The sequence below is a fragment of the Lissotriton vulgaris genome, chromosome 1_1, assembly GCF_964263255.1.
Source record: "Lissotriton vulgaris chromosome 1_1, aLisVul1.2, whole genome shotgun sequence".
Classification (NCBI taxonomy): domain Eukaryota; kingdom Metazoa; phylum Chordata; class Amphibia; order Caudata; family Salamandridae; genus Lissotriton; species Lissotriton vulgaris.
The window spans coordinates 1,803,954,495-1,803,974,597 of record NC_141685.1 but is presented as its reverse complement, the minus strand read 5'-3'; positions in this window follow the sequence as shown (position 1 = coordinate 1,803,974,597).

Sequence of the window (20,103 nt, the reverse complement as noted above, 5' to 3'; positions counted from 1 at the left end):
TGTTGGTCCTCGTAGGTTCGAAGCACCCCTTCTTTTGACTACAGGTTGTTTTTTTTTTTATATATATTTATTTGAGCAGGTTCAAAAATATACAACATACAAAATACAAATTATAGGTAGAAAAGGTATAAATACTTAAAAACCATACATTGCATCCAGCGTTACAGAATCACATTGCAAAACTTTTAAACATAGTTTTAGCTATGATTAATTAGAAACATGGCTGTGTAAAATTGTAGCATACATACTGATAGATACCGAGTTCCCATAGCAAGTCATTTTAGCAGCTTACAAATTTCTTTTGTTCTCATACCAGGCTGAAACAGGAGCCCATATCTGAGCCCCAAGAATTCTAGATTTTTTCCCCCTGGTTTTATAGATGGAAATCTCCTGTTTATATATTCCCAAAAGTCTACTTAACCACATTTGAAAAGTGGGAGCGTCAGCCTCTTTCCAGCGAGCTGCCAGGATGATTCGTAGTACAGCAGTACCCAGAAAAACGGATATGACTTCCTCCTTACTGTATCCAAGAGAGTCATCATAACCTAAAACATAAAGTGTTGACGATATCCTTAATTCATGCCCAAAAATTTCTGCCCAATATTCAGAGATCTTTTTTTTAATTACTTCTAACTTAGGGCAGTCAGCAAGCATATGTATAAGATTAGCTGGACCAAGAGCACATCTTGGACACTGATCGTTTGGCCTTTTACCCCAGGTAAACAACTTTGCAGGGGTATAATAAAGATCGTATATTGTTTTATACATTTGGGCCTTTAGGTTAGAAGCTAAAAACAGTTTAGAGGATAGCATCAAGGACATGTCAACATCAGTATTTGAATTATCTAATTTAGTGGCCCAACCACTTTCAACCCGTTCTAGATCGTCAGGGTAGTTATTCATCAGTAGTTCATAAATATTTCCTATCCTGGTGGTCCGCCTAACTATTAATTCTAAAAATGGGATACCTTTTAGTTCTATTCTAGGTACAACTTGTGCGATGGTCGTATAAACTTGTATGTATTTCAAATAGTCAGTAAAGGGGATCATAAATTTATCCCGTAGTTCCTCAAATGATGGTGTAAGATCTTGACCAAGGAAATCCCCTACTTTCACGATCCCCAAGCTCTCCCATTTCCTGGAAATGCTGTCATTAAGTTGAATTGGTATAATTGAACTGTGCCAGAGAGGAGTGTATTTTGTATATTTTGGTATTATCAGATGTTTACTAGTGTGTTTCCAGATTTTCCATGCATCAATAATGATCTTAAATTTAATCTTTTTAAAATATGAGGGTTCAACTTGTTTTAAAAGCAGTCCTCTGGCTTTGTCCCCTAATACCAATTCATATATTGAGGGTATAGTATGGCCTGGAATAATGCTTATGGTTGGTTTAGTGTCAAAAAGAGGGGTCATTTGTTGAAGAAGAGTTGCCCATAAGTAAAATGTCAGATTTGGTATAGCTAGCCCTCCTCTTTGCTGTGGTAGTGTTAGCTTTGGCAAGGCCCTCCTGACTTTCCCATAATTCCACATAAATTTCGACATGCAGGAATCAAGAGTATTAATAATAGCATTCTCAACCAAAAATGGGATTGCCCGGAAAAAATACAATATTTTCGGGAAAATACTCATTTTGAGGTAGTTCCCTCTGCCGATAATTGACAAATGAAGATTGTTAACTCTATTAAGATCTTTTTTGATTTTCTTAATGAGTGGGTCGTAATTAAGTTGATTAATTTCATTTACTTTGGGAGAGATGGATACACCTAGATATACCGCATTATTAACTCTATATGGGCTTTCAAAAGATGTATTTTCAGTACAAATGACCATTGTCTTGTCTCTATTCAGAGAATACCCTGAATAGGATGTAATGAGAACCTGCTAGGCCTTGACCTGTTGAAGAGATTGTATGCGACTTTGTACTGTTCCCGGTCAGGGGTACATCTTACTTTAGGTGAGGATGTGATCTCTCCGATTTATGTTTCGAAAGATTGTATTCCACCTGAATTGTCTTCTTTACCAGATTCGTTATGGGCTACGGGTCCAAATGATGTGGGCCTGTTAGATATTCCCCCATATGTTGTGATGCTGAAGGCGAATGCTCAGTTACCGCGCATTCCGCAATATCGTATTTCAAGCGATGGTGAACGAGCGCTTTTGGCGATCATTTATGATCTGATCAACAAGGGTGTTATTGAAGAGACTCGAGGTAATGTGTGTAATAGTCCGGTTTTGCCTGTCTTGAAGAGAACTGATTCTTCACAGCCTCATGTATATAGGTTTGTTATCAACCTTTGTGAAGTGAATAAAATTGTTGTTCCACAGTTTCCGGTTGTTCCCGACATTACTGCATTATTGACATTGATTCCGGCTTCTGCTACCTGGTTTTCAGTGATCGACTTGAAGAATGCTTTCTTCAGCATCCTGATTGCCATAGAGAGTAGAGATATCTTTGGATTCTCTTTAGGAGGACGAAGTTTCCGCTTTAAGCGCGCTCCTCAAGGTTATTGCGAGAGTCCATCAATTTACAGTCAAGCTCTGAAGACGCAACTTGACTTGTTGGCCTTACCTGAAGGTGCAGCCCTTATCTAGTATGTTGACGATTTGTTGGTCGCTGCCGATACAGAAGACATATGTAAGGATGCCACTGTGGCTTTGTTGTCTCATTTATCCGATTGCCATCACAAAGTTTCTCTTTCAAAATTGCAATTCTGTCACCAAGAAGTTACCTATCTAGGTCACCTCTTATCGAAGGAGGGAAGGAAACTGACCCCAGAAAGAATCCAGACTATTGCGAGAATGAGTGTCCCTACGACACAGAGAGAAGTACGTGCGTTTTTGGGTATTACATCGTACTGTAGACAGTGGATCCCAAATTTTTCCCTTCTAGCGAAACCTTTGATAGCTCGTACGGTTAAGGATACTCCAAATCCGATTCCTTGGACTGAGGAATGCCAAAAGAGTTTCTCTGAACTACGTAATGCGTTGTGTTCGGCTCCTGTGTTGGGTACTCCCGACTACAGCAAGCCTTTCACATTATATGTCCATGAGAGAGAGGGATGTGCATTATCGGTTTTGACTCAACAATTTGGCGGGAAGCAACGCCCATGTGCGTACTTTTCGTCAACATTAGATCCTGTGGCTAGAGCATTGCCGAGTTGCTTGAGAGCAACTGCAGCAGCGGCTGTTTCGATTCGACAATCTGCTGGTTTGGTTATGGATAATACGCTAGTGGTTATGGTTCCACATGCAGTGGATACCTTGTTGAATCGGACGAAGACACAGCACTTGACTAGTGCTCGGTTGTCAGGGTATGAGCTTACGTTGTTAGCAAGCCATGTGCACATCAATAGGTGCAATAGCCTAAATCCGGCTACGTTGTTGCCGATTTCGCTTGAGACAGACGATGATAGCGAAGAGCAACACGATTGCTTCTTGAGAACTGAAGAAGAGACGAAAGGGAGGATAGATCTGAGAGATACTCCTCTGCCTGATTGTAATGATGCTTTGTGGGTTGACGGCTCGTGTTTTAAATTACCAAATGGCGATACCACTGCAGCATATGCCGTGACGACTTTACATACAGTTGTCGAAGCTGCATGTATCCCGTACAATTCTGCGCAAGCGGCGGAATTAATTGCACTTATGAGAGCATGTGTGTTGGCGAAAGGGAAAAGAGTGAATGTGTATACTGATAGTCAGTATGCCTTTGGAGTGGCTCATAGCTTTGGACGATTGTGGCGTGAACGTGGATTTTTTACATCGCATGGGACGAAGATCCAGCATGGGCAGCTGGTGAATGAACTTCTTGAATCTCTTACGTTACCTTTGCAAATAGCGATTGTGAAATGCAGTGCCCATAGAAAGATTACGGATGATGTTGGTCGTGGTAATGCGTTTGCGGATGAGGTTGCGAAAGAAACTGCTAGGAATGTGACGAGTCGAATGTATGTTGTGAGACCAGCGAGATGGGTTCCAGAGAAAGGCATGTGCGAAGACACTATTGAGAGCGTGAAGATTATCCAGAGTGAGGCCACGGAGAAAGAGTTGGATGAATGGAGAGAGAGTAAGGCTGGGTTGGATTCGAATGGTTGTTGGACTGATTTGTCAGAGCATCAAAGATGGTTGCTGCCAAACGCGTATGTGCTTCCAGTTGTTACAACGGCGCATGGATTGGCACACATTAGTGTGAAAGGGATTTGCAAGTTGTTGGCTCCGGTTTGGCAGAATGTGGGAATACCCAGATGTGCAGAGAATTTGGTCAAGAACTGTATGGTGTGTTTGATGCATAATCCTGGCAAGGGAACTCCAACACCAGCTGGCCATTTTGCTCCTCCTACGTATCCGTTTGAGGCTTTGCAGCTAGATTTTATCCATATGGAAAGATGCAACAACTTAAAGTATGTGCTAGTGGTTGTTTGCTCTTTTTCTAGATGGGTAGAAGCTTACCCCCTTAAGGACAACACTGCTCTGTCCACTGCTAAAATTTTGATCAAAGAATTCTTCCCTAGATTTGGTTTGCCGAGAATCATTTGGACTGATAACGGAAGTGAGGTTGTGGGTCAAGTGATGAAGAGAGTGTGTGACGGTCTTGGAATTAGGCAGAAATTCCACGCTGCAAATCATTCCCAATCAGCTGGTTTAGTCGAGTGTTATAATGGCACTCTGAAACTTAAGTTGGCCAAAATTCAAGAGAGCACTGGTTTACAATGGCCAGATGCTTTGCCATTAGCACTTTTGTCCACCCGAATGACTGTGCATTCACAAATGGGATTGAGTCCGTATGAGGTTGTGTTTGGTCGCCCGGCGAATATCTGGGGCGTACCAAGACCAACGAGATTTAGTGACCTTGAATACTCTGTTTTGCTTGACTATTTGCGTGAATTGACAACTAAAATGAGTGTTTTACGCCAACAGGTATATAATTCTCTTCCACAAACTACAGAAGATCCAGGCCACGCCATAGAACCCGGCTCTTGGGTCTTCGTCAGGAATTTTCAGCAGACGAAAAACGAGCAGCCCCGTTGGACTGGGCCTTACCAAGTCCTTCTGTCGACGAGATCTGCGGTGCGAGTACGTGGGAAACGCCACTGGATCCACGGCTCCCATACGAAGAAAGCACCCTTACCTTTACCTCATGACAAGTGGGTTCAGGATGGTCTTGCAGATTCCGAAACAGAAACAATTCCGAAATTTGTTACGTTCAGTGATGCTTGTTTGATTGGGACTAATTCAGAACTGGAGAGTGATCGTCTTTTGCAAGCATCAATACCTCCTGCAGAGCGGTTGGACACTACTGAGCCTCATCTTTTGTTTGCCGATCAAGAATTACCTGGAAGAGACAGATACAATTTGAGATCGAGAATTAAGGACAAATAAAGATGAATAAAGTTGATTTTTTTTTACTGTTTGCAGGTTAACTCTCCACCAAGGATCTACGTATTTTTGTTTTTCTGAGCTGCCATCCGGTTCTTGCTGCTAGGGTCGCGGTTGCTACCAGTCTTGGGAGTGTAAGCCTGAGACACTAGGTCCTGGGTTCTGTTGGTCCGAGGCAGTCTTCCTGGGTGCAGCAGAGGCACTCTCAAGCAGAATCAACCAACCACCGCGGGGAAGCAACTTTAGTTTAGGATGGATTTCTTTGAGTTGGAGAGACCTCTGCAGACACTGACTTTTAGAAAACGCATTTGCAAAATAATGTCGAAGAAATGCTTTTTGATACCATGTATACTCTTACTACTGAGTTTCGTAATTTTCATAGTTGGTTATGTAGCATTTGTTTTTAAAATGACGTCTAATTCTACTGTGCAATCTACACCTTCACCTACTGTTTCCTCTCATTCTTTCCACCCTTTGCCCGAATATGAGGTAGTCAGACGTAAGGAATTCTCTAATAATTCCTTCATACAGCTTTTGCACCAGCATCAGTTAGTGATCAATACAACGAACTGCTGGATTTGTGGTTTGATGCCTCATACAACCGATAAAGGAATTCCTTATTTGGTCTTGCCCTTTAGTTTGAATGGTTCGATTCGAGCTTATAGAACCATGTTCATATATGCCCACAGTGTTGACCCCTTGCGTTCACCGAGAGATAATCCAAAGAATAGTCCTATAGCTAGAGGCATAGTCGACATGATTAAAGGGACTAATGCAGTAGAGACTATTCCAAAAGATGAGAGGCAACCATATAGTGGTTGGAACGTAACTGGATATGGAGTTAGTCTGAGTATTAACCAGCGTGCGAAAAGTCCTCTACCGATCTGGATAGTGCCCCATAAGGGCTACTATTGTCTGCAGGGCAACGGTAAGAATCCAAAGGCTCAGTTAGGGAAGAGCGTTTGCGCTGAGACTTACGTGTTTCCGTCTCAGTCTTCCCCAGCGTTCTTAGCTGATAAGGGTACCTATTTTGTTTGCTATGACAAAGCATATACATGGTTGCCCCATGACTTTTCGGGCACATGTTTTGTTTCCTTTCTGTTACCCCCCACTTTTACAGCTGCGGCAGATTATCACAAAATGAGAATTGCTAGAGGTGTCTTTAGCCAAGAAGACACTGCAGGACAAGAATTGGGTGATTTCTTTAAGGGTTTTCTGCCGACTGTAGGAATATTCGTCAGCTTACGAGAGTGGTTGAGTCCACCATAGTTGAAACTGCCAGTGCCCTTGGTAACCTGACTGCTGAGCTCCAGTCGGATAGACTTATGACACTTCAGAATAGAGTTGCCCTAGACGTTATTCTGGCAGATCGAGGGGGAGTTTGTAGATTGATTCAATCGAGCTGCTGCGTTTTTATTCCAGACAACGCTCCGTCAGTCCTGCAGGCCATTTCCAAATTGCACAAGATCTCCGATTTTGTCCTCCTGGACAAAGGGGATTGGTCTTTGATGGGATGGTTATGGGGATTGATATCCACTTGGGGTTGGAAGATTCTGATGGTCATTGGTATGGTTTTGGCGATTCTGTTCATGTTTTGTCTCTGTGTACAGTGTGCTCCGGCTATTTGTGGCCTTTGTGCTACTTTGTGCGTACGGAAACCTCTCCGGAGAGAAATGCATAGTAATAAGATGATGCTACAACAGCATATCGATGACCTGATGAATATAGATCCGGATTCAGATTTATATGGGTCTGGGTTTATTGCCTATGATAGCGCAAAAGGAGGGTCTGTAGTTCCGTGGTCCCGAATTGGGTTCGACAGTTCCGAAACCCGATTGATAAAGATCGTCGGAAATGGACGATTTTGGTGTCAACAGACCGCAAATGGCGAGTGTAACGTGTCTGAGTGTTTTCGTATGAATCGATATAGGAGAACACTCTGCATTTGAGGATTTAGTTTGAACCCTCGGGTTCCATTTTGTATGTGGCGGCCATCTTGTAAGGTTGCCCTAACATAGGCCCTATGATTGTGGCCGAACGAGTCCTTGACACGTACGCCTTAGTTGACTTCTGGTTGACCTGGCCGAACAGACTCCTCGCCTGGGGCGAATCCCGCTGTGCCAGTTCCTTGTTCAGCAGCTGCACTGATAAAGATCAAGGAGCAGGACGTGCCCTGACTTTATGGCACACCATTCCCACTCCCCTATCTCCTTTCCATCTGTTTCTGCCTTTCCTTTACGACATGTTCATCGATCTGGGTTGAAGGTTTTATGGTGGGTTTGTCCGGCCTGATCGAACAGGAAACTTAGCACATGTGTGAGCGTTTTGGTGGGCTGGACAACGGAAAGTGGGATTAACTTTGACTGTCGTGATTTGTTACTTTTTGAAATGCTACTTGTTCATTGGTTAGTTTGTATGCACCGAATGTAAATTGTGATGTTGCCAGAGGCGTAATTTCCGGCATAAAAGACCGAGTTTCGTTCATTGAGTTGGTGCAGTCTCTGTCGAACTACCCGTGTGTACTTTGTAGACCTCTGTCCCTGGTTGCAACCAATAAACTTTGGTCTTTGACGTCATCGAGAAGTATCCCGTGTCTCTGTTTGCCAAGACAGGGGAATCCGGGGTCTTTGGGTGTTGCCCTGACACCGCTGGGTTATCGTGATAGTATTGGTTCAGAGAAAACCCAGTACCTCACAAGAAGAGTCCAAAAATGACGCGCCCAGCTGTGCAACTAAAAAGATAACGTGAATCACCTGTGAATAAAAATGGTGTATGGAGAAATGGAAATTACGCCATGATACCTCCACTGCAATGCGTAACAGAACTCTAGTCGGGTTCCACAGCCCGTGCCAGTAGGTTTATGTTAACTGCCCAGTTACTCAGAGCACCTAAAACAAACGAAGGACCCCGCACAAAACAGTAATTGTTATTATACAACACCCACAATTAATTGCAAAAACGTGATAGATTGTGTACAAAACAACATAATGGATCACTCACTGTCCTAAGTGAACAGTAGCCCTGTGAAGTAATGTGTAAAAGCAATCTGACCTGCTTTATGTGAAGTAAGCCCTGCTTAAAATTTCTCAGAATCACAACATAATGAACTATACCTCTCTAATGAGTACTGTGTGCTGTTTCACGGGAAACATGAGAGTTCCAATTCCCATCACCGAGAGTGGCAGCGAAGCCCAGAAAGTCACACTGGCAGAGAGGGCTGATATGGCTCAGACTATGTTACCCTCGATCTGGTCCGACTGTGTCCTATAGACCTGGATGCCCAGATACTTGAAGGTGGAGGGGGCTACCGGTATTGTATATTTTCCAAACTGTATGTGAGGTGGATGTTGTGAGTCCCGGAAAAAATAAGCAATCAACTTCTCTGGGTTTATGGCCAGTCCTGACAGCTGTTCAAAAATGGCCAAAGTGTCGTGTAGAGGGGTATTATCCGCTGTTGCATCTCGTAAATATAACAGTATATCATCTGCATAGGTTGATATTAGGTGGTGTGTCCCAGCAATCAGAATTCCGAGCTGATCCGCTTATTGTCTAAGGGCCAATGCTAGGGGCTCTAGTGCGAGTACAAATAATAATGGGGATAGCGGGCATCCCTGCCTGGTGCCCCTATGAATAGTGTATGGGCCGGAAATGAAATGGCCAGTGCGTGCTTTAGCCGAGGGGGATGTATATAATAAACTGACCCACTTGAGGAATATGTCTGGAAATCCAAATCGTTGTAGTGTCATGACCGTAAAATCCCAGGAGAGGGAGTCAAAGGCCTGCTTAAGGACCAATGCTATGCATCCTGCAGCTTGATATTATCGAGGGGTGGCCTGCATTACAGAGCAAAGGAACCCGTCAATTCTAGTGTGTAAACCGTGTACAGGAGAATAGAAGGAATACTCTCTATGAGAAGGGTGTAGGTGTCGCCATGCATCAGAGAGTATTCAACCATACGTCCATGTAGTGAAGAAATCGGCCAGTTTACTGGTGTTGGTACCTTGGAGGGGGGGGGGATCTATCTAGGGCCGTACTCAGGACTGCATGCCAGTCTCCACCCAAAATCCAGGGTATGCCATCCCAGTTGGCCAGCACTGCACCCAATCTGCGCAGAAACTGGTCCTGGTCAAAGTTAGGTGCATAAATGCTGCCCAGGATCAATAAGGAGCCGTCCAGAGTGCCCTTCACCAAGACGTATCTGCCCTGATCATCAAGTCTTCTGTCTAGCTCCAGGAATCGGAACCTATGTCGTATCCAAATGGTCACCCCCTTGCGAAGGCGGAGTAGTTGGTAGAGTAAATGTGACCCCCTCCATTTGTTACACATATTTTGTGCTTCAGAATCGGTTAGGTGTGATTCTTGTAGGAATGCTATTTGTGCCTTACGTCGAAGAAGGTATGCATGAATACAATGCCTTTTTTGGACGGCCCCTAGGCAACGTACGTTCCACGTGACAAAGTTGTACATCCCTGTGGTACTAACTTTCCCTGACATGTCTGTGTGAGTTAAAAGGAAGTCTGCCTGTGGAGACTGTATGAACCAAGCTCGACCAGGAGTCCCCCCATCCAAAAATTTTAACTAACCATGGCGCAGCCTCCGAACCTTGCTGTGCCCAACAATAGTGTACAAATAGCACATAACAAATAACGGTGCGTACACAAACAGGGAGGTGGCTATCTTCAGTAAGGGTTGTGGTTACCATCAGATCTAGAACCCGATGGCTCTATGGATCCCCATCCAGGGGAGAAAAAGTATGCTCAGTGCCCCTGGGGGGAGTTGGGGCCATCCGCCACTGACAAATTGGTATAGGGTTTCTTCAGAGACACATTCAGGGTAGAGTAAAGTAAAGAAGGACTTTACATTGCCTACACCTGGCGAAACTTAGTCCGTATTTCTAAACTTTACCGTTTGCATCATCTACAGTGGTATACAAGTCATAGCAGGGTAACAATAGCTTGGGAAAGAAACCAATGCCAACAAAAGGATATAACAGCTCCAGAGGCGTAGAGTTCTTGGTAATGGTGAACAGTGAGGTTGTTACGTTCTCCACAGGTTCCACATGTTCGGCGCCAGTGGTCAGTTGTCGAGCATGTCATTAGCTGTTCCCGGTGTGATGGAGGGGAAGAGAGTGATACTTTGGTCAGAGTCAGAATGCACAGTACTCTCGTCTGAATCCATTGACATTTTATTGATATCGTCTCGGAAAGCACCAGCCACTGCCAGCGCTCCTTCCTGATCCATTCGCTGCTGTTCCCGCGACGGGCCTGTGCCACCCGTGTTCCAGGAGGAGTTCTGAGAGCGATGAGAGTTTCACCTTGGGAGTCTGGCAGATTCCTGCGAGGAGAAGTCCGTGTGGCTAGTCTGGCTGGAGCCAATTCGCATCACCTCCATCCATTCCTCAGCATCTGCCGGGCTTTAGAAAAAGTGGGATTTTTTGTCGTGGATCACTTTCAGCCTGGCTGGGTATAATAGTGCATATTTGAGTTTCGCTGTCTGAAGTTGTTTCTTTATGGCTTGGTAGGATGATCTTTGTCTCTGCACTAAGACGGTATAATCCGGATACAAGGAGATACGTTGATTTTCGAACTGGATTAGTTTATTTTCTCTCGCCTTCTGCAAGAGGGTATCATGGTCCCTATAGTTGAGGATTTTTACTATCAGAGGGCGAGGTGGTGCACCAGGTTTTGGTGGTCCGGTCGGGATCCTGTGGGCACGCTCAACGCAAAAATATAGGGAGAGCCCCTCAGGGGCTACTTGGTCTCTGAACCAGTTCTCCATAAAGTTTGCTGCCCTATTCCCAATAACGCGTATATTATTGCGTCTGTTTCTGCCCTCCGCGTCTTCCACCCGATCTATCAATGCTGTCATTTGTTGCTGCAGTTGTTGTAGTGTAGACAAGTGGCCGGTAACTTTTGGTGTGAGGTCTGCAAGGGAATGGTCATGGGCTTTGACCTTGTGGGCCAGCTTGCTGTGGTCAGCCTTAAGCAGTGTAAGGCCTGTAGTGAGAGTACCTATCTGCAGTTCCAGTGCCATTCTAAATTCAGGGAGCTCCTGGAGGATTAGGTCCAACTTGTCTGGCGTATCATCAGCCTGTTTGGTATAAGCCTTTCCAGGCGACGGGGGCTGGCTACCGCGCACGACATGCTGGATGACGGGTTGGTTCCCTGTGGCTCTCCCAGCGTCTTCGCTCGGTTCCTCCCCATGACGTGGCTGTCCTACTTGGCCCAGCGCTATTTCCCTCTAGCGGGCAACCACCGGGGAGGGAAGTCTGTGTCTTTTTGTGGGTATTCCGCCACCTGTAGGGGAGACCCCACTGCGTTTTCAGGACAACACCAGTCTGGGTGGGTCCGGTGAGTTCAGGGGCGTAAAACAGACCCACCTTCAGTCATCCGGGAGCCTCATACTTCTCACTCTGCGCATGGCATAGTGGCCGCTCCCAACCGGACCCCAGAGCAATCCTCAGGAGTAGTGTACAGTCCCAATGTGGGGGGGCCTCTGCTAGCACGGCCAGTCTTTGTATTGTAGCAGGGAAAGAGGGGGGGGGCCCAAGTCAATCCTATGCCAGCACATGAGCCCTGTGGGTATTACTATATGGCCCAGGGGACAATGAGTCCCTTGATCCCTGCACGCTATGCCACCCTGGTAGAGTGCATCAGGGTGTCTTCCTGTTCCGCTAGGCCCTGGGGTGATGTGTGCAGATAAGTGCAGGGGTCATATGGCGCGTCACTCACCGCCCTGCAGCCTTCGGGGTACCCTCGTATGATGCCTCCCTCTGCGTGTCCCAGCTCCTTGCTGAATACAGTGCCACTCAATCAGCCCACCGGGAGGTCCAGTCCAGTCACTCTCCCCTAGGGAGCGGGAGGCGGAGGCGAGTGGGGGGCGCGGGCCATCAATGACCGGAGACTGGAGCCGCAGGCAGGGCCCCGCACTGCATATGTAGCGCCCTGTAAACTTTTTGCCGGCACCCGGTCTCACTCATAGCCCCCACCGGGACCGAATGTGTATCTCAGCTCCAGTCAGAGTCTTTGGCAGGTGGGAAGCAGATGGCACAATGGGGCCCGTGGACTCCGTACTCGTCGCAGTAGTCCCCGCTGCCCCATACTAGTGTGCCGCCGCCATTTTTTACCGCATACTCCCTGGCGGCCGTGACTCAGGCCAGCAAGGCAGCAGCACCCTCGGAGCCTCTGCTGGGCCTCCGCCTCTCAAGGGCCGGCTCCAGGCGAACAGGGACCTCCGCGGGCCGCAACCAAGGGGGGGCGTTCCACACCGCAGCGCCAATCACACCATGTTCGCACACCGCCTCCAAACCAGGCCCCGGTCTCTAGTGGCGGCGAGTGGCGCATAGGCCCCAGATGGCAATCGCGGCTTCAGGTAGGTTTTTCAGTACCGCTCCAAGTACGTCTCCTCACTGAGGGAGCTCCGGTGACCAGATACTCACATCCCCAGGTTAGTAGCCGCCGATATCTCGGGGCATAGAGGAAGATTCCCCCCGGGAGGGTCCGGAGCACAATCAAGCTGTGACTGCCATCTTAGATGGCTAGCCACGCCCCCCCTTTCGGGCCAAGCCTCACTTATACTTGAATAGGCTTAGTCCTGTCTTCAATAAATGGACCTAACAAACCTACATTGTCATTTCACCCAGCTGGGACCCAGGGCAGGGGAAGTAGTAATACCATCCACTTCAAAGACAAAGTCTAGATGCTTTTCCCACCTTCTAGAACCAGGACACCAGTGTATAAAAGAACGACCTCAGAAACTAACTCTTCAGTACACTTCTGGAGCTGTGGAAGGACTGCTGTGCTTCTAAATGGACTATAACTCTGATGGACTGTCCCTCGAGAGGAGCTGCTGCCCTGATGTGCTGACCTGCTGCATTCTTCTGAGGAAGAAGAACTGGACCTGGAACCCATCTCTGGCCTTCTGATCAGACCCTCATGGCTATAACAGGCTCCCCTACAGCTCCTGGACCTGTCTACAGTAACCTGATCTCAAAGTGGCGCCCCTCAGGTCCTGGACTCTTGGTTGTGGTCCAGCAGGTTCTTAAATCAAGCTTTTGGGATCTTCGTGACCGCGAACAGACCTGTATACATCTGAATCACATGGCTCATACCAAAAATCAGCTCAGGCCACCACAAACTGATCTCTTCGCACCGCAAGTATTGATCGCCGTGGAGGACAGCCAAATCAAATCTCCAGCACACCCATCTTTGACACCTGGCTTGCTCCTTGAGCCACACTGACCACCCCCAGCAATGCTTTCCTTGCTACCTGCAGTCTTCCTCAATGCCGAAACTACATAAGAGAACACTTTCAAAAGTATAAATAACAGTGTGTTGAAGTACTTGTTTGAGATTTGCTCTTGATTTAAAAAATACTTTTGAAAGTGTTCTCTTATGTAGTTTTGATACTTTCTCACTGGGACCCCTCATTTTGTATCGTACAGCACCCAGGTCCATAGTGACTTATTGGGTAAACCCCCCTTGTTTAATGTCCTCCTCAATGCCAGCAGGACTCTTGGCACAAAACCTGAGAAGGCAAACCTTCAGCGATCTTAACCTGGGACTCTGTCCAACCTGTTCTCCATCGTGGGCAGCCTGAAAATTTGGCTTTGACCCAGTCTAGTGCGATCAGATAGCCACGGTTGGGCTTCATGCTTTTAGGCACTATATTGCGGTTTATTCTTAAAAAATTATCAACTTCAGTTCTACTGATTGGATTCATCTTTTTTATTTATTAAATTAAGCTCTATTATTCTAACCCGGTGTGTGATATTTTTGTGTGGTTGTTTCACAGTTTTTTTGGTTGAAGCATTGCAGAAATACTTTACACATTGCCTCAAAGTTAAGGCTGACAGCTCTGTGCCAAGCAACCAATAAGTTGAGCACAGATTAAAGTGGTCTGGCCCTTTAACAAAGTCAGTAGCTCTGCTTTACTTAAAACGACACCCTGTATATTGTAATATCACATAGTATGGCATGCATAAAGGAGTGACCGCAGGCCAGGCCTTGCTCCCAATCCCCCCACTGCATATGGCTGAAGGTTGTGTGCAGCAGGGACCTGCACCACGGGGTTTGGGTGCAGGGCTACACAGCATGCCTTGCCTAATATTTGATTGGATGTCCAACCACATGCAAAGTGCGACAATGGAGATTAAACTCTATGTTTAAAAAACTATAGAAATTCACTGAAAAACAAAGGGAGATTATAGTATAATGAAAATGTCAGTTAAAGTACACTGTTTTAAATAAACATAAGTGCTGCATTTAAGCAGTTATAAGTATCCCACGTAAGTATAATTCATGCCCTAAACTTACTATAACTTGAGCCCTTACCATGCACTGCTAAGTTCTACCAATATTGCATCCTTCATAAACATGTTCTTTAAAATCATTGATCACATCGGTGCAACACCTGACATGACATCAAAGATGACAACACTGCGCATAATAGGGCGTGAGTTATAGTATGTTAGGGTACTGGTTATATAGTTACTTGAGAAAAAAACTGATGATTGTCAGTGGTTTTGTTAAATTAAAACTGTATATTTTAAATAACTTTTTTTACTTAACTATAACATCCCTTTAACCTTTTTTTCAGTGAATATATATTCACTGTATTACAGAGTGGCAGCAGGAATCGAGGTATAGGAATTTTCGAGGAATTTGGGGTGCAAATAACTTTGCCCTGTTTGACAAATCTCCAAGAAACCTTAAAGACGTATAGTTTTTTCTACATTGTTGGATGATGGAAAGTTTCACGTTGGTAAATTGGGTGCAGGGATGAAAAAGGGAGTCACAAATCACATTTTTGCAATAATCTTTTTTCCCAGGTGTATGTATCTCACGAAGCGTAAACTTAGCTGAACAGATTTGCATGACATTTGGCAGGATTTCACAATTTGTTGTGCAAATGATACTGTTGTGGTATTTTTTGTGAAATGTAATGGGAGTATTGTGGTACATAGCAATGATAAGGCATTATGTGATTGGCTAATGAATGCCTTTTTATTAAATTGGTAATGGGTAGGGAAAATATTTATATGTGATTACACATTTTTTAAAAATGTACGGAGTACCAGGAACTGCCTCGGAAGTGTCATAGCACCAAAATTAACTCAAGAAATATGTATGTTAAAGAATTAAAAATACACTTTACTGACATATATTTTACAAATATAGTGTATAACTGTCTATTGCCTATTTCCAACATATTTAAATCATCACACAAAAGTCTATGAAGAACGGCTGAACATCTGCAAATTACTGAGCTACTTAAAGATGCCTTTCTCCCTAAACTGCTGTAAGAATATCTAGAATTTTATAAATACATTTCCCTATTACCACTTTAAATAAATAAAGTGGTAATAGGTAAAGAACAATAAAACCTACTACCTCATCATGTGCATTTACTGGGGTATGCCACTGCAAAATATATAACTTAGGGCCTGATTACGATCTTGGCGGACGGAATACTCCGTCAGAAATGTACCGATCAATCAATCAATCAGGGAATTGTCAGCACGCTACTCACCCTTGAGGGTCTTAAGGTGGGAGGGGGGTCCGCAGATCTGTTTAGCCGAAGAGCCAGGTTGAGGGTCTTCCTGAAGGTGTTCAGGGAGGGGGTGCGTCTGATGTATGCCGGTAGCTCGTTCCAGGTCTTGGCTGAAATGTGAGAGAAGGATCTTTTGCCTGCTCTGGCTCTGTGGATGCGTGGGGTTTCGGTCAGTGCAAGATTGGAAGATCGGAGGTTTCTTTTGGGTACGTGGAAGTTGTTGAGGTATTTGAGTACATTGTTGTGTAGGCATTTGTAGGTGTGAGTGAGGATTTTGAAAGTGAGTCTTTTCTCCAGGGGGAGCCAGTGGAGACTTCGTAAGGGTTGACTGATGTGTTTGTGTAGGGGCATGCCGAGGACGAGTCTGGCGGCAGTGTTCTGTATTGTCTGGAGTTTACCGAGTAGGGACTTGTTGATGCTGGTGCAGAGTGTGTTTCCAAAGTCCAGTCTACTGGTGATGAGTGCGTGGGTGACTGTCTTCCTTGACTCAGGGGGGATCCACTTGAAGGTCTTGCGGAGGATGCGGAGGGTGTTGAAGTAGCTGGAGGTGACGGCGTTGACCTGTTGGTTCATGGTGAGTGATGAGTCGAGTACGATGCTGAGGTTCTTGCCATGGTCTGAGGGGGTAGGTGGGCTTCTGAGGGCGGTCAGCCACCAGGTACTGTCCCATGCAGAAGGGGTGGCACCCATGAAGAGGACTTCTGTCTTCTCAGCATTAAGCTTCAGGCAGCTGTTGATCATTCAGACTGCGACGTCTTGCATTGCTTTCTGGAAGTTGAGTTTGGCAGTGGCGGGGTCTTTGGTAAGGGAGAGGATGAGATGGGTGTTGTCTGCGTAGGATATGATGTTGTCTGACGATGGCTGCGAGGGGGGCCATGTAGATGTAAAGAGTGTGGGGCTAAGTGATGAACCCTGCGGGACTCCGCAGGTGATTTTCGTGGGATCGGAGAGGAAGGGTGGGATTCTGATCCTTTGGCTTCTTCCGGTGAGGAATGATCTGATCCAGTCCAGGCTGGTTCTTGTATGCCTGTGTTGTGTAGTCTGGTGACTAGTGTGTGGTGGGATATGGTGTCGAAGGCCGCTGATAGGTCAAGTAGGATGAGGGCTGTGGAGTGGCCTTGGTCCAGGAGGTTGCGGATGCCATCTGTGGCAGCGAGTAGGGTCATCTCTGTGCTGTGGTTGCTTCAGAATCCGGATTGGAACGGGTCGAGCATGGCGTTCTCCTCAATGAATCGTGTCAGTTTCCTGTTTCTCTGCAACTTTGGCAGTGAAGGGGAGGAGCGAGATGGGCCGATAGTCCCTGAGGTCAGTGGGGTCAGCTGTGGGCTTCTTGAGCAGGGGTCTGACTTCTGCACACTTCCAATCGTCTGGGAAGGGGCCTGTTTTGAAGGTGGTGTTGATGATGTGTTGTAATTCGGGTGCGATGGCAGCTGCGGCTCTATGGTAGATATGAGGGGGCAGAGGTTTGTGGGCCCCCCGAGTGGATGCTTTTTATGGTCGAGGCGGTGCCTTCAGACGTGATTGGTGTCCAGTTGAATATGGTGTGCTGGCTGGTGTTTCTGGGGGGTGGGGGGACTGTCTGTGGTGCCTGGTGGATGGTCGATGAAGTAGTTGTAGAGGTTTTTGATCTTAAGTTGGAAATAGGTTCCAAGCTCATCGTAGAGATCTTGGGATGGAGTGATGTCTGGGGCTTCGCTGCGTGGGTTGGTGAATTCTTGAAGGACACTAAAAAGTTCCTTTTATTTGGTGGAGTTGCCCAGGATTTTGTTGTGGATGAAGTTCCTCTTGGTGGCTCTGATCTGGTTGTGGTAGTCCATCATGGTGTCCTTGTAGGTGGTGTGGTTTTCGGTTGTCTTGGTGTTTCTCTAGTTCTTCTCCAGGAATCTGCAGGTGCGTCTGGCTTCTTGGAGAGCGATGGTGATCCAGGCAGCATTCTTGGGGCATTGTCTGTTGGGGTTGCACAGCAGGGCGAGCCCTTCTGCGCAGTCTGAGATCCAGGTGTTGAGTTCTCTGGCTGTGTTGTTTGCTTCGGGTCCCCAGGTGTGGTTGTCTTGGGTGAGCATGGAGTTAAGTTGCTCATTGGTAACCTTGATCCAGTTCCTTCATGTGGGGTGGGGGGCCGGTTTGGGTGCCCTGGGTTTGTTGATGATGTAGTGGTGGTCACTCCATGGTGACTGCATTGTGTGGCTGAATTGGACGCTGTTTTGTGCCACGAAGATGGCGTTAAGGGTGTGTCCTGCTCTGTTTGTCGGTGTGTTGACGAGTTGTTTAAGTCCAAAGCTGGCGAGGTTGCCACGAAGGATAGTGGAGTTGGGGCCGCTGGGGTTGTCGAGGTGGAAGTTCAGGTCTCTAATGAGTATGTAGTTTGTTGAGGTGATGGTGTGGGGTGCGATGAAGTCAATGGTGGTGGTGGCAAAGGGTGTTCGGGGGCCGGGGGGTCTGTAGACGAGGGTTCCTCGGAGTGTGGCTTTGAGGGTGGTCAGGATCCGGAAGTGTAGTTGTTCAACAGAGGGGAAGGTTCGCTGGAGGTGGTGAGGCGGCGGGTGCTCTTGTGGGCAATGGCGAGGACCCCTCCTGGGTGATTGGGGCGGTCTTCCCTCTGGATCTTGTATCCGTCTGGGATGGCGGTGCTGATGTCGGGCATGGAGGATGCGTTGGTCCAGGTCTCTGTGAAGAAGGCAATGTCGGGCGGGAGAGAGTCGAGTAGGTTCCAGATTTCCATGGCGTGTTTGTTTATGAGCATATGTTGAGGAGGTTGCATTTTAGGGTCGGGTGGGGGTGAGTATCTTGTGGCAGTGGAGGCAGGAGATCTGGCCGTGGGTCGTGTTCTGCGAGGTCTGTTGGCATTATCTAATTCTTCCAGGGTTGAGTGCGAGGAGGTTGGTGGTGTCGTAACGATGGGTAGTGGGAGGTCATGGGTTCTTGGTGCTGACCGCAGTCGGATCACGGATGGGCGCAGACGGGCTTGCCTTTGGCGAGCCGGCTGCGAGCCCACTGTGCATGTCCGCTGCGTGACTGCCCAGTGGCTGCCATTAAGTAGGGAAGGTGGGGGGAGGAGAGGCTGGGAGGTGGGAGCGGGAGAAATCTGGATCTAGGTCCACTTCCTCCCTGCAGCTCTGCTGTGCTGTCTCTCGCCTCCAGACCCCGACCTCCTCCTTGTGAGGTTTGAGGCTGCTGCCAGCTCCAACTGGGACTAGACTGCCTGCAACCACCGTAACCTTTCTCAGCCGTTTTTTTCCTTAATTTTTCCCTGTTGTGCCACTGTTACTGTGCCCATCTGTGTCTTGCTCTAATTCCACCACTGTTTTTATTTTCTCGTGCCTGCCTTTCGCGAAAGAGAGAATGGTGCTGCTGACTGTGGATGTATTGTATCAAGGGTACTGGCCGATAACTTGCCACCCCTATTGTGGGGCATATTTGCTATGAACAACCCTTACTGAATATATATTCTATTTTACCTATGTGTCAGGATTTCGGATGATTTTCACTTACTTCTACTTTGGATACACTTTGATTTAGAGCGTGGACATATTATCCCTCTTATTGTTGTATGAGGTGAGAATTGTGGCTTTGAGTTGATACTGCAAGGATTTCGGATGATTTTTACTTACTTTTACTTTTGGATACACTGATTTAGAGCGCAGACATATTATCCCTCTTATTGTCATGTGAGCCCTGATGAAGTTCCTTCAGTGGAACGAAACGCGTTGGCTGATGTCCATGTTTTACTATCAAGAACAATAAAAGGATACTGTTTGGATACATTTGGAGGACATTGACTCAAAATAACTACAACTGCTATATTAAAAATGTTGTAGTGATCTGCCAAATGGGTGCCAAGACAAAAAGGACGGGCCCCAAAACGCGTTTTGCCTATGTTAATTTCCATAGGGACTTTAGACAACGCTACAGGCAAAACTGCTGAACCGAATTGCACCAAATTTGGCAGAAAGGTAGCTGTTAGTGCAGAAAGTGACATTTTTGTGAATTGGTGTAAATTTGTTTAGTAGTTTTGCTGTTATTTAAAGAAATTTCCAGTTGTATATACAGGGACACTGTGGATCTGCGATCTTTCCCGATCTCGTGCTGAGATCTGATTGGCTGCCAACACTTCAAATCAGAAGTGTTGGCAGTATTCTTGTGACTCGCTGAGTCACAGAAAAAAGATTTAAA